Here is a 17,896-nt window from a genome sequence, read left to right as displayed (position 1 = left end):
AAATTCAGGGGCTACACACATACCATTAGCCTTTACGCGGACGACGTCTTGCTCACACTGAACAACCCGCGAACGGCCCTCCCCGCGAGCCTGGCGGAACTGGAGGAATTTGCGACGGTTGCTGGCTTCAAAATGAACGCTGATAAATCACAGGCCCTCGATCTTTCCCTGAATCCCTCCACCAGGGAATACCTGCAGACCTCCTTTCCTATCCAGTGGGCATCGGGGACGGTGCCCTACCTAGGGATCCAACTGGCCTCCACACTCCCAGCTATGACAACGGTTAATTACGCCACGCTCCAGAAGAAGCTTCGCGGGGAACTAGACCGGTGGAAAAACCTTCCTCTCTCGTTGCTGGGCAGAATCGCAGCTGTCAAAATGACAGTTTTGCCTCAAATCCTGTACCTCTTTCGTGCACTGCTGCTCCAGCCACCCACGGGATGGCTCCGACAAACACAGGCAGATCTCGCCTGCTTCGTCTGGCAGGGCCGGAAGCCGAGAATGCGAAGGGCCCTGTCCATGCTTACCCCAGAGGATGGGGGTTTAGGAGTGCCGGACCTACACAAATATTTCCAAGCGGCACAATTGCGTTACTTGGTGGAATGGAGCAGGTGGGAGTCCGAAAAACCCTGGTTATTCCAGGATCAAGCGATAGCGGGACGTCCGCTTCAGGAAATCCCATTCCTTCCCAAAACAGCCCGACCGGCTAATCTTTACGCCTCGTTTGTGACACGGGCCCCGCTACGAGCATGGGGCGCCAATAACGTAGTAGACGATCTCACCACCTTCCCCTCACCGCTAACACCACTAGTCGATAACCCGGACTTCACCCCGGGTATGGGGAAGGGAGCTTACACCCACTGGCGTTCAGCGTATATGGTCCGGAGGGAGTACTCCCCTTCCCCCTCTTCTGACAGAAATATAACTTCCCGGAAACAGAACGCATGCGTTACCTTCAGGTTCGCCACTGGGCCCTACAGCCACAGGTGAGGGAGACTGCCGATCGCCTCTTCCCACCATACGATAGATGGCTACTGACCCGCACTTCGGACGCCAAACTCATATCTGACATTTACAAATTCCTTCAACCACATTCAACCCATCTTTATAATCCGGGAAGGGAGCGGTGGAAGAGAGAACTAGGCAGGACCCTGAGCCATAAAGAATGGAGCCAAATTTCCTACAGAGCGCGACACTCGGCATACCATTCAGGGCTGACTGAGACACTAACTAAGGTGACCACATATTGGTACTATACGCCGGAACGCATTAGCGAAATGGATCATAGTAAAGACAAGAACTGCTGGAGGGGTTGCGGGCACACGGGCACTCTACTACACATTCTATGGGACTGACCCATGATACAACCATACTGGACACAAGTGATTGACGACATAGATACACACTTCCACACCGAACTGCCCCGCTTTCCTGCCTACATCATACTTGGGCTCCCCAATCCCCTGACATACCCCCTACGCTCTCGAAGAGGACGCCAAATGGCCATTGCCCTAGGCTCGGCGATCCAAAACATTTTGATACACTGGCGCAGTGCCACCGTCCCTTCCACTACAGGTTGGCTACATCGGCTATGGGGGGTGTTGGGGAGGGAGAAGATGTCCATTACACTAGCCGGAGACATAGATCAATTTGAGGAGATATGGCAGCCGTTTCACACTCTATTGATCACAGAATTCAGGGAACTTACATGCCCGCGATACCTCCGCCTATTGGGCCTCTCGAAACCGGAGGACAAGGGCCACTGATGGAAAGGAAAACATGGGGCCCCGAATTGAGGCCTGATGGGGCGTCATAGGAGGGGAATGACTTGAGCACTGGACAGGGAGGGGCGGGTAGGGGGTGTTGGGAGGTTGGGGGGAGGGAGTTAGGGAGTTTTCCACCTGGTAGGCATGTTGCACTTTTCCTTACAGAGCAACACAGCAACAGATCTAATGAGTATGGGACTTTCAGGAAGCCTTCTCCATGCACTACCTGTACGTTTCCTATGTATACTATCGCTGCTGATGTTGATTTATCTACCCTGTACGATTTGCCTTCCAGGTGCAGCTTTCAAATAAAAAGAGTTAAACCTAAATGTGTTCACTGGCACAGACTATCGGTGTAATGTTTGATATAGTTTGTAACATACTTCATAACAGCCCATTGTTTTTTAGATGGATTAAAAATGGTATTTGACAACACATTTGTTTCTATGTTTTGTTGACAAATGGCTGTTAACCCGAGTTAAACATTGTGTACATGCAAAATATCCATTCTTACACAAGCAGAAGTTAGGGAATTGTTAAGCTCAGATGGGAATGCATACATGGTGTTCTAGATTTGAAACATACTACAGCAGTCAATGAGTTCCAGACTAGTGCATTTATTTAAGTGAACAAGAAGAAATAAACATTGTGCAAAAATAAAACAGGGAAACCAAAAAGTGGAGAAGTCAATCATGGGGCATGAAACCATAGTTGCTGATGCCACATTATTTGGAGTCCAAAATACTGCTGCCATCAGAAAGGGCAATAGGTCCAGAAATAGTCCACAAAGTGAATGTGTCACAAACCTGGGGAAGTTAGGTCTGATGTTTCTTGGTGGTGGTATTGGTCTTGCCATCTGAACCGACTAGAAGTTTGTGTGGACGTTCTGCTATGCTAGTGCAGGGAAATCCATAGGCGCAAGGCCTGGGGTGTCTGCTGTTTGTTCTTCTTCCCTTGCTCACTCTGCCACTGGATTCAAGCAAGCCGGGCTGAAGATGGCTGGAATGCCAGAAACCGGTCCTCAGAAGCTTGTTTTCGGTCCAGGGAAGACATGGTTTGGCAGTTTGGGCTGGACTGTTCCCATGAGGCACAGGGTCAGGTTGATTTGCATATAGCCATGTCTGAACTGGGGTGGCAGAGTGGGCTAAAGAACGGTGATGGATTAAACCCAGATCTTTTGACTGGGTGTGAGTGTTTGATTGATTCAGATGCTCTGTCCATCACTACCCCCTTTTGTACCGTTCGTTCTTCTTCTGGCAGGACGTGCTCCTTTTCACAGCGGCTTGTGCTGTGGCCCTTTTCCTGGGCCGCAGCACAAGCCACCGTGAAAAGAAGCACTTTGTGATGTCCAGCTCAGCTGTCGCTTCGTAATGCGTAGGTTGGACTGCCGCCTGCTTGTCGGGTGGTCTCCTGACTGCCGCAACAGCAGGCGACGTTCCGACCGACTGCTATCGTAATGAGGGCCCAAGTTATTAAACACTGATGTAATAAAATATTTATAATACTTATTTTAAAAAATATCACAATAATCCACCAACCAAAGTAAAATATTTCAATTCATAACATCAAATAACAACACATATTCAAAACAATTGCACATAATAACATGCATAGTGTGAAACCAATGTGTTATATTTCCCACCCACATAAAATAAGTTAAAAATAAAACTTACAGTTTTGTAGATACAGATCTTATTCAGTCCGAACAAAACAAAATATACGAAACCACAAAAAAGATCAAAATCCAAAAGCAAACTTCCAATCAAAAGCCCTCATAGAACTTAAAAATCTGTAGGTTCCATAAGAAAAAACAAAAAAGTATTTGCAAAAAGAAAAACACTAAAGGAAACCGGAAAAAAGGAAATCTAAGTAAAAAACATTGGTTTATAAGAAACCAAAACAGATTTCCTTTAAAAAAAACGTAATCTCCAGACTCCCATAGAACTAGTTCAGGAACAAAAACCTGTAAAACAAATATTAAAAACCCACCCCCATAATGGATTACGGTCCCTAATATACAAATACACAGCACATGGGGATAGAGTTATCAAGCCAAATTGCGATCGCTAAATCGTAGCGTGCAATGTAGGGAAGAAAAACCCATTTGCAAAATTAGCGATTCCCTATTTTGCACACGGATTTAGAGGATCGCAATTTGTGATTCCCTAAATGCTGTTCTAGTAGCCATCACAAATTGCAATATTGCTTTAAGGAATCGCAAATTACCACTAACTTCAAGTTGGTGGTAATTTGAGATTTCCTAGAAAAATGCACTTTTTTGCATTTTTCAAATTGCCATGTGGCTCACATGGTAAAGTCTTACATAAATGCGCTGAGCAGAAGGGGAGGCTGTTAGCATATCGCTTTGCTTTGGGCGGCCTGCTGTTCACCATCGGGTCCGTTTACAGCCCCAACGAGGGCAAAGAACGCTTCCTCCACTCTGCCCTGACAGACATCACCGCCACCCCAGACAGACATATCATACTGGGGGGGGACTTTAATATGGTGTTTGACACGGTGCTGGATAGATCGGCGCAACGCTCCCCCCAGGCCGGGACTTTCTCCGCCACCTGCACAGACCGACTCAATGAGCTAGATCTCCATGACCTATGGCGCCACACTCACCCAAACGACAGGGAATACTCATACTATTCCAACGCACATAAGACCTACACTAGATTGGACCACCTCTTGGCATCTTGCCCGGTCTGTACACTAGCCACCTTGACAGAGATAGGAGTGGTTTCACTTTCGGACCACGCACCGGTTTCCACCACACTCACGTTGCCACCTATCTCAGGTCCCCCCAGGGTGTGGCGCCTCCGAGACACTTTACTACATAGAAAGGAGGTAATAAAACGCATTCAAGACACAATCCATGAATACCAGATACACAATGCTAACGACGACACAAAGCAGGCGACACAGTGGGCAGCCATGAAGGCAGTGCTACGAGGAGAATTCATAGCCATCTCCGCAGCAGAGAATAAAGATAGACAGCTCAAGCGTGACAAACTGACCCACCAAGTGCGGGAGTTAGAACGTATCCACCAACGGACAGGAGCCCCCCGGATTTGGAAACAGCTTAAAACAGCCAGACACCTCCTGTCCGCACTAGACACAGACCGGGCAGAATATGCAGCCTTACGGCTGAGACATGCCTATTACACGGGAGGGGACAGGTGTGGTAGGCTGCTGGCAAGCAGACTCCGGATCTTACGACACCAACAGATGGTGAAAGAACTTTCCCGCACCGATGGAGCGACGGTCACGGAAGACGTAGAGATTGCTGACACGTTTCGAGAATTCTACGCCTCTCTCTATGCCGGGGATCGCCTCGACAGGACGGCGGTGGCCGAGTACCTAGACTCAGTAGCGCTCCCTTCCCTCGAGCCCTCGCAGGCAGAATACCTCGACAGAGACATCCGTATAGAAGAGGTGATATCCGCCATAGCCAAAATCAAACCCGGGAAGGCCCCGGGACCTGACGGTTTCACGGGTCTCTTCTATAAGTCCTTCTGCACTATTTTAGCCCCGATCCTCACCTGTCTGTTTAACACCTTCTCAGACCCAGGGGCGATCCCCCAAGATCTCCTACGGGTGTCTCTCTCAGTCATCCCCAAACCAGGGAAAGAGATGTCTAAATGCAGCTCATACCATCCCATCTTGCTATTAAACATCGACCTCAAACTGTACACGAGCATCTTGGTGGCCCGTCTAGGCCCCCACCTGCCGGGCCTCATAGACCCAGACCAGGCGGGATTACTACTGGACCACCAGACGGTCGATCACACCAAACGAGTCACTCACCTTATAGAGAAGACCTCCCGAACCCCCGGGGAACGTATGCTATTGGCGGTTGATGCCGAAAAAGCATTCGACCGAGTCCATTGGCCGTATCTGGAGATGGTCTTGCGGAAATTCAGCACCTTCATCTTCAATTGCTACACATTTCCCACAGCAGTAGTCCGGGTCAATGGCTACAATTCCCAAAGCTTTCTCATTGAGAGGGGCACGAGGCAGTGCTGCCCTCTGTCGCCCCTGCTCTTTGCCCTTTATATGGAGCCACTGGCCTAAAAGATCCGCCAAAATATCGCGGTGACGGGGATAAAATTCAGGGGCTACACACATACCCTTAGACTTTACGCGGACGACGTCTTGCTCACACTGGACAACCCGCGAACGGCCCTCCCCGCGAGCCTGGCGGAACTGGAGGAATTTGCGACGGTGGCTGGCTTCAAAATGAACGCTGATAAATCACTGGCCCTCGATCTTTCCCTGAATCCCTCCACCAGGGAATACCTGCAGACCTCCTTTCCTATCCAGTGGGCAACGGGGACGGTGCCCTACCTGGGGATCCAACTGGCCTCCACACTCCCAGCTATGACAACGGTTAATTACGCCACGCTCCAGAAGAAGGTTCGCAGGGAACTAGACCATTGGAAAAACCTTCCTCTCTCGTTGCTGGGCAGAATCGCAGCTGTCAAGATGACAGTTTTGCCTCAAATCCTGTACCTCTTTCGTGCATTGCCGCTCCAGCCACCCACGGGATGGCTCCGACAAACACAGGCAGATCTCGCCCGCTTCGTCTGGCAGGGCCGGAAGCCGAGAATGCGAAGGACCCTGTCCATGCTTACCCCAGAGGATGGGGGGTTAGGAGTGCCGGACCTACACAAATATTTCCAAGCGGCACAATTGCGTTACTTGGTGGAATGGAGCAGGTGGGAGTCCGAAAAACCCTGGTTCTTCCAGGATCAAGCGATAACGGGACGTCCGCTTCAGGAAATCCCATTCCTTCCCAAAACAGCCCGACCGGCTAAACTTTACGCCTCGTTTGTCACACTGGTCCCGTTACGAGCGTGGGACGCCACTAACGTAGTACACGATCTCACCACCTTCCCCTCACCGCTAACACCATTAGTCGATAACCCGGACTTCACCCCGGGTATGGCGAAGGGAGCTTACACCCACCGGCGTTCAGCGGGATGCTGCTCCCTCTGTCACGTATATGGTCCGGAGGGAGTGCTCCCCTTCCCCCTCTTCCGACAGGAATATAACTTCCCAGAAACAGAACGCATGCGTTACCTTCAGGTTCGCCACTGGGCCCTACAGCCACAGGTGAGGGAGACTGCCGATCGCCTCTTCCGACCGTACAAGAGATGGCTACTGACTCGCACTTCGGACGCCAAACTCATATCTGACATTTACAAATTCCTTCAACCACATTCAACCCATCTTTATAATCCGGGAAGGGAGCGGTGGGAGAGAGAACTAGGCAGGACCCTGAGCCATAAAGAATGTAGCCAATTCCTACAGAGCGCGACACTCGGCATGCCATTCAGAGCTGACTGAGACACTAACTAAGGCGACCACATATTGGTACTATACGCCGGAATGCATTAGCGAAATGGATCATAGTAAAGACAAGAACTGCTGGAGGGGTTGCGGGCCCACGGGCACTCTACTACACATTCTATGGGACTGCCCCCTGATACAACCATACTGGACACAAGTGATTGACGACATAGATAAACACTTCCACACCGAACTGCCCCACTTTCCTGCCAACATCATACTTGGGCTCCCCAATCCCCTGACATACCCCCTACGCTCTCGAAGAGGACGCCAAATGGCCATTGCCCTAGGCTCGGCAATCCAAAACATTTTGATATACTGGTGCACTGCCACTGTCCCTTCCACTACAGGTTGGCTATATCGGCTATGGGGGGTGTTGGGGATGGAGAAGATGTCCATTACACTAGCCGGAGACATAGATCAATTTGAGGAGATATGGCAGCCGTTTCACACTCTATTGATCACAGAATTCAGGGAACTTACATGCCCGCGATACCTCCGCCTATTGCGCCTCTCGAAACCGGAGGACAAGGGCCACTGATAGAAAGGAAAAGATGGGGCCCGGAATTGAGGCCTGATGGGGCGTCATAGGAGGGGAATGACTTGAGCACTGGACAGGGAGGGGCGGGGAGGGGGTGTTGGGAGGTTCGGGGGACGGAGTAAGGGAGTTTTCCACCTGGTAGGCATGGTGCACTTTTCCAAACAGAGCAACGCAGCAACAGATCTAATGAGTACTGGACTTTCAGGAAGCCTTCTCCGTGCGCTTACTGTACCTTTCTTATGTATACTATCGCTGCTGATGTTGATTTATCTAACCTGTACGATTTGCCTTCCAGGTGCAGCTTTCAAATAAAAAGAGTTAAACCTAAATGTGTTCACTGGCACAGACTATCGGTGTAATGTTTGATATAGTTTGTAGCATACTTCATAACAGCCCATTGTTTTTTAGATGGATTAAAAATGGTATTTGACAACACATTTGTTTGTATGTTTTGTTGACAAATGGCTGTTAACCCGAGTTAAACATTGTGTACATGCAAAATATCCATTCTTACACAAGCAGAAGTTAAGGAATTGTTAAGCTCAGATGGGAATGCATACATGGTGTTCTAGATTTGAAACATACTACAGCAGTCAATGAGTTCCAGACTAGTGCATTTATTTAAGTGAACAAGAAGAAATAAACATTGTGCAAAAATAAAACAGGGAAACCAAAAAGTGGAGAAGTCAATCATGGGGCATGAAACCATAGTTGCTGATGCCACATTATTTGGAGTTCAAAATACTGCTGCCATCAGAAAGGGCAATAGGTCCAGAAATAGTCCACAAAGTGAATGTGTCACAAACCTGGGGAAGTTAGGTCTGATGTTTCTTGGTGGTGGTATTGATCTTGCCATCCGAACCGACTAGAAGTTTGTGTGGACGTTCTGCTATGCTAGTGCAGGGAAATCCATAGGCGCAAGGCCTGGGGTGTCTGCTGTTTGTTCTTCTTCCCTTGCTCACTCTGCCACTGGATTCAAGCAAGCCGGGCTGAAGACGGCTGGAATGCCAGAAACCTGTCCTCAGAAGCTTGTTTCCGGTCCAGGGAAGACATGGTTTGGCAGTTTGGGCTGGACTGTTCCCATGAGGCACAGGGTCAGATTGATTTGCATATAGCCATGTCTGAACTGGGGTGGCAGAGTGGGCTAAAGAACGGTGATGGAATAAACCCAGATCTTTTGACTGGGTGTGAGCGTTTGATTGATTCAGATGCTCTGTCCATCACCACCCCCTTTTGTACCGCTTTTGGCTGCCTTAAGTGTGGCAGGGTATGCTCAGACGTGAGTCCCTTGCTCACTTTGCCACTGGATTCAAGTAAGCCGGGCTGAAGACGGCTGGAATGCCAGAAACCGGTCCTCAGAAGCTTGTTTCCGGTCCAGGGAAGACATGGTTTGGCAGTTTGGGCTGGACTGTTCCCATGAAGCACAGGGTCAGATTGATTTGCATATAGCCATGTCTGAACTGGGGTGGCAGAGTGGGCTAAAGAACGGTGATGGATTAAACCCAGATCTTTTGACTGGGTGTGAGTGTTTGATTGATTCAGATGCTCTGTCCATCACCACCCCCTTTTGTACCGTTTGTTCTTCTTCTGGCAGGACGTGCTCCGTTTCACAGCGGCTTGTGCTGTGGCCCTTTTCCTGGGTCGCAGCACAAGCCACCGTGAAAAGAAGCACTTTGTGATGGCCAGCTCAGCTTTCGCTTCGTAATGCGTAGGTTGGACTGCCGCCTGCTTGTCAGGTGGTCTCCTGACTGCCGCAACAGCAGGCGACGTTCCGACCGACTGCTATCGTAATGAGGGCCCAAGTTATTAAACACTGATGTAATAAAATATTTATAATACTTATTTTAAAAAATATCACAATAATCCACCAACCAAAGTAAAATATTTAAATTCATAACATCAAATAACAACACATATTCAAAACCAATGTGTTATATTTCCCACCCACATAAAATAAGTTAAAAATAAAACTTACAGTTTTGTAGATACAGATCTTATTCAGTCCCCACAAAACAAAATATACTATTTCCTTTAAAAAAAATGTAATCTCCAGACTCCCATAGAAATAGTTCAGGAACAAAAACCTGTAAAACAAACATTAAAAAAACCCACCCACATAATGGATCACAGTCCCAAATATACAAATACACAGCACATGGGGATAGATGTATCAAGCCAAATTGCGATCGCAAAATCGTAGTGTGCAATGTCTGGAAGAAAAACCCATTTGCAAAATTAGCAATTCCCTATTTTGCGCACGGATTTAGAGGATCGCAATTTGTGATTCCCTAAATGCTGTTCTAGTAGCCATCACAAATTGCAATATTGCTTTAAGGAATCGCAAATTACCACTAACTTCAAGTTGGTGGTAATTTGAGATTTCCTAGAAAAATGCACTTTTTTGCATTTTTCAAATTGCCATGTGGCTAACATATGCGCCACATGTGCACACATGCACATTTCAGGGGTGCAACAGGGTGTCCGTTTGGAACCCTTGCATTCTTGAAATTGGCCCATAGAAATGAATGGGAAGCCATTCCTTACTTGCGACTCGCAATTTGCAAGTCGCAAATAAGGAATGCGTAGGAATCACAAAATATTAGCAGATTCCTACATACATTGCATTTTGCGAGTCTATAATAGCGAATTGGTAAAATTCGCTATTATAGACTCGCAAAATGTAATGTTGATACCTCTGGCCCTTAGGTCCTGATTATGAGTTTGGTGGCCCACAGGACTGCTGAACTTGTGGTGGCGTTCCAACCACCGCCACACTGCCGGACCGCCCTCAGTATTACGATTGCGGATTGGACTGCCACAGGAACACTGCAACCGCTAGGGATCCAGGATCCCGCGGCATTGGCGCAGAGGTCAGAGGCAGTAATATGCTGGCTGTATCGCAGTGGCACCGTCAAGTACATTTCAAGTTGCCTCACTGCCACCTTTGTCATGGTGGTGAGCCCGCTATGAAAAGGGTGGCGGTGAAGCAACTAAGGAGGCCCTAATAGGGCTTCCCGCCACCTCCAGGCCCAGGGGATACATGTGGGTGGGCACATGTAGTGCCCCCTCAATTTGCGCCCACCATGCTGGAAGGTGTAGGTGACGCTCTGTGAGTGGTGGTCTGCATGGTAGCTACCAGATCGCGCAGTCACACCGCCCACCAAACCAGGAATAAACTCCTAATGTGGCGGGTGGTAGCACCAAGGGTTTGGCGGTCCTACAGCGGTCAGCGTGTTGCACCGATGGACCACCAAACTCGTAATTAGGCACCTAATCAATTTAGATGTCTAATGAGGAAAAAGGAAAAACAATACTACAAGAAGAGTTGTTTGTTGATAAAAGAACCCATTGAAACTTGTAATCAAAGAAAATTATGGCAACTGGTTGGAAAGGGCCCCATGGAACTTCCGACAACTATGGATTTTGTGACTTCAGAAGAACCAAAAAAACGAGCCGATGAGAGCAATAGTCAAGCAAAAGTCAGTCATTCCTGGCACTCATTATCAAAAATAATTCCTGGAGACAAATTGACCAAGGTCATGTTGTACATAACAAAACTATTAAATGTACTCAGTTCTAGGAGAGACTGTGGTTACACATTGATTGAATTTATATGAAGGTAGAGGACAACGCAGTGCTTCTTGGCAATCTCTTCAACTGACATCTCGTATAGGCAAGCATATAAAGGGGAACTGTAATGCAATCTATATGGCAGGTCTCTGATACCACTGACGATGTTTTTTATTTTATTTAAATGTTCCATTTTATATATCGATATACTTAGCAGAGTAGGGAGAACTGATCTTGCTTAACATTAACTTTGAGACAACTTTATAATAGATGCTTTTGTGTATACAATTTTGAATTTCATTAAATATATTGACTGGTACCTCCATGGATTGATTATCGATTACAACTACTTTGAAGATCTGAGTTGGCAACTCTGCTAGTCCTCTAACGAACCTTTATGGTTTTGAAATGGAACCACTCTCCGTCCTTCTTGTGAAGACAAATGTGTTTCATGTCATTGAAATGTATTGAATATTGATGTCATCCTCAGTCGGAACTAAAGATTCATTGGAGAGCGCTTTCTAAATCTGCATTTGCACTGGAATTTGCACAAAGCAAAAAGCTCTAGCAATCTGGTAGCAGAGGATGGTTTCCACTGAGGCTTAGGAGATAAAAATGTTCCCAAATAGTTAAAATGGGGGGTAGGATTGGCCCTTATGGGAGTCGCAATCCTGACTGCTGCCCAATTCAGGCTGCCAAGGTCTATTCTATCAATTGCATTTATTTTAATGTAAAATCGCTACTTAGTCTTGCAAAAGGAAACCTTGATTTAGAATTCATAGATGGGAATAATGGAGAAGAGATTTAATTTTGAGTAGGGAAGCTGCAAGACGTGCTTGTGAAACTCAGGAGAGATTGGAAGAGTGACCTACAGAGAATAGGGTGGACTTAAAGAAGAATTTCTGAATGTTCATGAACAAGGACATTGCATAGTATAATAGAACACTGAGTTTGAAACAGTATGTTAGGGAGTTAGTGGGGTGTATCAGAAAATGGAGTAGCATCTCAAAAAAAGGAGAAGAAACAGAATAACAAAAACTATACATGTGGGCCACAAGAAAAGAAGAAAAGACAAGTGTGAGCGATACCTAGGTAAAGGCGTATCTGCAGAGGGAATTCCATGGAGATCGATATGTGCACATGCGTTGTGATGATCTTTCCATACTTAAAAAAATAATTTAACAAAATTGTGAGAAAATCAGGATCTTTGGTACACTTAAGAGAAGAGGTTAGTGAGAATTTCAAAGGTGCTTTGGAAAGACTTAAATACCTTCTTTGACATTGTGGTCCCTAAGGATTTGTGATCAGAATGCCAGGTGGTTGTGACTTGGCCAGCAGCTGACCCACCAAGAGGCGATCAAACCCATGTACATTCTGTCATTGTCATGAACAAGTATAAGCAGGTGTAGGAATCTGGCTCTGTATATACTATATCAAAAAGAGGTATAGTATGCAGAGTCCAGTGAGTTCCCAAAGGTATGGCAGTGGTTAAAGTAGATAATACCTTACTCTCAATTTAGTGGTAGCTGGGCTGATCAGTTAGGCTTATCAGAGAGTATTGGGAATGATGTGGTGTACATACGCATACAAGACAGGAACACACACTCAATGAATGACTCCAAGCCAATGTATGTAGAAAAATATTACTTTAGTAACTTTTATTTCTAGGAACCAAAGTAGAACTCAGTTACAGGTAAGAGCGATGCAAGACACTGATCACTGATGCACAAAACTAGGGACCTGAAGGGAAGTCCCTTACCCTAGAAGTCATTTTGCAGAACGGGGAGGATGGGTGGGGCGGTGAGGAATCCATAAATAATTTATGTCTCTTATAGATATATTGCTACGGAAGGTAAGTAACTTGTTCATCTAAAAGAGACAATTAGTTATGGATTCCTCACCTTAGAATAGACACCCCAGCAATGCCAACACCGGAGGTGGGTATGCGAACCAAGTTCACACCAGAAAGTCCTGAAGAACTGAACAGCCAAAGAAGCCGTCTCTCCGGACTTGGCTGTCCAGGCAGTAGTGTTTAGTAAATGTGTGCAAGGAAGCTCATGTAGCTGCCTGGCAGTGTAGGGGGGCTCCACGGCCCAAAGCAGTAGTGGCTGCCATCGCCCTGGTGGAGTGGGCGCATAACCCCACTGGAGTTTCCTTTTTCACTAAGGAATAGTAGATTTTGATGCAAAGAATGACCCATCCAGAAAATGTTTTTTTTCGCACAGCCTGACCTTTCTTGGCGCCCATATAGCCAACAAAGAGCGGATCATCCACCTGGAATTCTTTTGTGCGATCCAGATAGAAAGAAAGCGCACATTTTGGATCCAGATGGTGGAGCCTCTCTTCCTCTTTAGAAGGATGCAGGGGCAAGAATAAGGTGGGCAAAGTGATGGTCTGTCCTATGTGGAAAGCGGTAACCACTTTGGGAAGGAAAGAAGGCCTAGTGCGAAGGACAACTTTAGATGAACAGCCAGAAAAGGAGGTTTGGAAGAAAGAGCCTGAAGCTCACTCACCCTGCGAGCAGAGGTGATGGCAATCAAAAAGGCAGTTTTAAGTGTCAGAAGTCTGAGAGGACAGTTATGTAGTGGCTCAAAAGGAGCGCACATAAGATAGTTCAGAACTAGGTTCAAGTCCCACTGGGGCATTATGAAAGGAATTGGAGGATACAAGTGAGTAATGCCCTTAAGGTAGCGATTTACAATAGGGGACTTGAAAAGAAGAGGCTGGTCAGGAAGCCAAAAGAAGGCCGAAATATAGCCTTTTAGAGTGCCCAGAGCAGAGTCCTGCTGGGCCAAAGAAAGTAGGAAGAGGAGAACCTTTGAAAGGGGGGCAGAAAGGGGATCCACAGCCTTTGCTGCGCACCATGCCACAAACTTGTTCCATCTCCAGACGTATACCGTTTTGGTGGAGGGATGCCTGGCTGCCAAGATAACGTTACAGACTTCGGGAGGAAGGTCGAAAGCTGTCAACTGTCGCCGCTCAACCTCCACGCAAGGAGGTGGAGGCTGGACAGGTTCGGGTGGAGGACCGTCCCCTGCTGCTGCGACAGAAGATCCTCCCGAAGGGGCAGTCTGATTGGGGTATCGATGGCCATGTGTAAGAGCTCAGGATACGAGCCCAGTCCAGGGCCATAAGAATGACTGGGGCCCGGTCGCACTTGATCTTCTTCAGCACTCTGGGCAGAAGTAGTATAGGAGTAAAGGAGTATAGAAGCCCACAACACCACTTGTGCCGAAAATCCTGGACTCGCTGCTTGGGAGGATAACCCCGAAACTGAGCTGTGCCCAGAACGGCTCCGATGAAAAGGAGCTTCTGAGAGTGAATCCGGTGTGACTTCGGTACATTGTTGGTGAACCCCAGCGAATGCTGCAGGTTGGCCGTAGTCTGGAGTTGGGAGATGACAGCCTGAGGCGAGCCGGCCTTCAACAGTCAATTGCCGAGATAGGGGAAGACTGGAACCCCTGATCTGCGCAGATGAGCAGCGACCACTGTCATCACTTTCATAAACACCCGAGGGGTGCTGCTAAGGCCAAATGGGAGCATGGTAAACTGAAAGTGCTCGTGGCCTACCATGAACCGTGAGTAACGCCGATGGGCCGGCAGGACGGGGATGTGAAAATAGGCATCCTGCAAGTCCAACGCTACCATCCAGTCTTCAGTGTCGAGGGCAGAAAGGACCTGAGCCAGTGTCAACATTTTGAACTTTTCCTGCCGGAAGAAGATTTTGACGTTCCTCAGATCCATGATAGGACCCAGGCCATGTCCTTCTTGGGCACCAGAAAGTAGTAGGAATAACAACCACAACCTACTTCTCCTACTTCTGGGGCAGGAGCTCGCTCAATGGCTCCCTTGGCCAAGAGAGCCGTAACTTCCTGTTGGAGAAGGGCCAAGTGATCCTCTGACATGCGATGGAATTGAGGTGGCATGGATGGAGGGGTAGTCCCGAAGGGTAGACAGTCAAAATATCGAGTTGTAAATATCGACTTACCATAATATCGAGTCTGTAATATCGAAGGAGCATAATATCGAAGGCAAGAATATCGTAGGACAGAATATCGACCCAAGGTAAGTAATATCGAAATACTTAATATCGATGTAAGTAATATCGAAGTTAGTAATATCGATAGCATATATATCGATGTTAATAATTTCGATGACACTAATATCGATATTTGTATTATTTTATAGTTTTTTATTATGTATGTGTTATATGTTTAATTTAAGTATTTAAAATAATTACTATTATATGTGTATACATTTTCTATAATAATATAGAAATTTATAAGTAAATTTGATGTTTAGTACCGGAGTGGGTTGTGGGTTTATAGGGGAATAGGGTGGGAAGTAATTTAATTATGGTAAGTTGATTAATAATTAGTAGGATTAATTAATTAATTATAATTATTTGCTAATTAATATTGATTAATTGGGAAATAATTAATTGATTAATTGATATATATTTTCTGTAGCGGGATGTGGGTTTATAGGGGAATAGGGTGGGGAGTAATTTAATAATAATTAATTAATTAATATATGTTTTTAAATATTTATAAGTAATTAATTGGCAAATAATTAATATTAATTAGTTAATTAATTAATATAATTTGGTACATATTTTAAATTAGTAATTAATTGGTAATTAAATAATATTAGTTAGTTAATTACATTATTAGAGTAATTTATTTATATATAATTTTTAGTTACTGTTAATTAATTAATTGGGGAAAAATGATAATAATTATTACATTATATTAATTACAGCTTATGTGCTAATATATTTACTTTATTGTTATTGTTAATTAATTATTAATTGCTAATTAAATAATATTATTTAACTTTGGGTTAAGGAGTATTTTTAGGGTTCAGTGTCATTTTTGGGTTTTTGGGTAAAGGGGTATTTTGAGTGTTTAGGGGCAGTTTTCAGTTTTTGGGTAAAGGGGTGTTTTTAGGGTTCAGGGTCAGTTTTCAGTTTTTGGGTAAAGGGGTATTTTTAGGGTTCAGGGTCAGTTTTCAGTTCATGGGTAAAGGGGTATTTTTAGTGTTCAGGGTCAGTTTTCAGTTCATGGGTAAAGGGGTATTTTTAGGGTTCAGGGTCAGTTTTCAGTTTTTGGGTAAAGGGGTATTTTTAGGGTTCAGGGTCCGTTTTCAGTTCATGGGTAAAGGGGTATTTTTAGTGTTCAGGGTCAGTTTTCAGTTCATGGGTAAAGGGGTATTTTTAGGGTTCAGGGTCAGTTTTCTGTTTTTGGGTAAAGGGGTATTTTTAGGGTTCAGGGTCAGTTTTCAGTTCATGGGTAAATGGGTATTTTTAGTGTTCAGGGTCAGTTTTCAGTTCATGGATAAAGGGGTATTTTTAGGGTTCAGGGTCAGTTTTCAGTTCATGGGTAAAGGGGTATTTTTAGGGTTCAGGGTCAGTTTTCAGTTTTTGGGTAAAGGGGTATTTTTAGGGTTCAGGGTCAGTTTTCAGTTCATGGGTAAAGGGGTATTTTTAGGGTTCAGGGTCAGTTTTCAGTTCATGGGTAAAGGGGTATTTTTAGGGTTCAGGGTCAGTTTTCAGTTCATGGGTAAAGGGGTATTTTTAGGGTTCAGGGTGGGTTTTCAGTTCTTGGGTAAAGGGGTATTTTTAGGGTTCAGGGTCAGTTTTCAGTTCTTGGGTAAAGGGGTATTTTTAGGGTTCAGGGTCAGTTTTCAGTTTTTGGGTAAAGGGGTATTTTTAGTAAATTAATTAATAATACTTATTGTTTAGTACATATATATTATATCTTTACTGTATATATTTTTATTTATTAATTTTAAACATTATTAGATACTTTTAAATATGTTTATTTTATTTATTAGTGTTATATACTTACTTTTACATTTATATATATTAAAAAAAAAATCGATATTTTTAACATCGATATTTTTTACAACGATATTATTTTTTCGATATTTTTGTACTTACCATGTTGTAGATAGGATGTCGATATTTTTGCCCTCGATATTGTTGACTCGATATTCTTGTAGGTCGATATTTTTGTAGTCGATATTCTGTCATAGATCCGTCTCGAAGGGGAGGGAGTAGCCCCTTCGGACTATCTGCAAAACCCACCTGTACGATGTGATGTTGAGCCAGTGGGGGAGGTGATGACGAATCCTGCCGCCCACTGGAAAAGGGTGGCCCTATAAGGTTGGACTAGAAGGTCTTAGAGGCTGCTACAGAGGGGGCGATGGTGGACTGGCCCACCTGCTGGCCCTCAGACCCACGATGGTGGGGCCCACGTCCCCGGCCATGCAGAGGCTGGATCGCTTGCGTAGGCCTGTGGCTTTGGGTGTAATGTGGCTGGACACCCCTTCGGCAGCTGGGCGGGAGAGCATGGCCTGGGCCTCCTCCGGGGGCTGTAGCAGCACCTGCGCAAACAAGTCCCACACCGAGTGGGAGTGACGGCCCAAGAGACATGCAGTGTTCATCGACCACAGTACTAAGCTGGAGGAAGAAAACATCTTCTTCCCAAGGTGGTCCAGCTTCTTGGATTCCCTATCAGGTGGTGTGGTAGGGAATGCGCCCTTGGAAGTTGAGGCTTGGACCACCAAGCTCTCATGGGTGGGGTGTTGGGAGAGGAAAATGGGGTTCCCCGGGGCTGGGTAGTAGCGTCGGACCATCATCCTGTCCACAGGAGCCCCTGTG

Source organism: Lissotriton vulgaris, chromosome 2_1 (assembly GCF_964263255.1).
Source record: "Lissotriton vulgaris chromosome 2_1, aLisVul1.2, whole genome shotgun sequence".
NCBI classification, from domain to species: Eukaryota; Metazoa; Chordata; class Amphibia; order Caudata; family Salamandridae; genus Lissotriton; species Lissotriton vulgaris.
The sequence above is the reverse complement of the archived record's forward strand: the minus strand, read 5'-3'. Positions refer to the sequence as shown.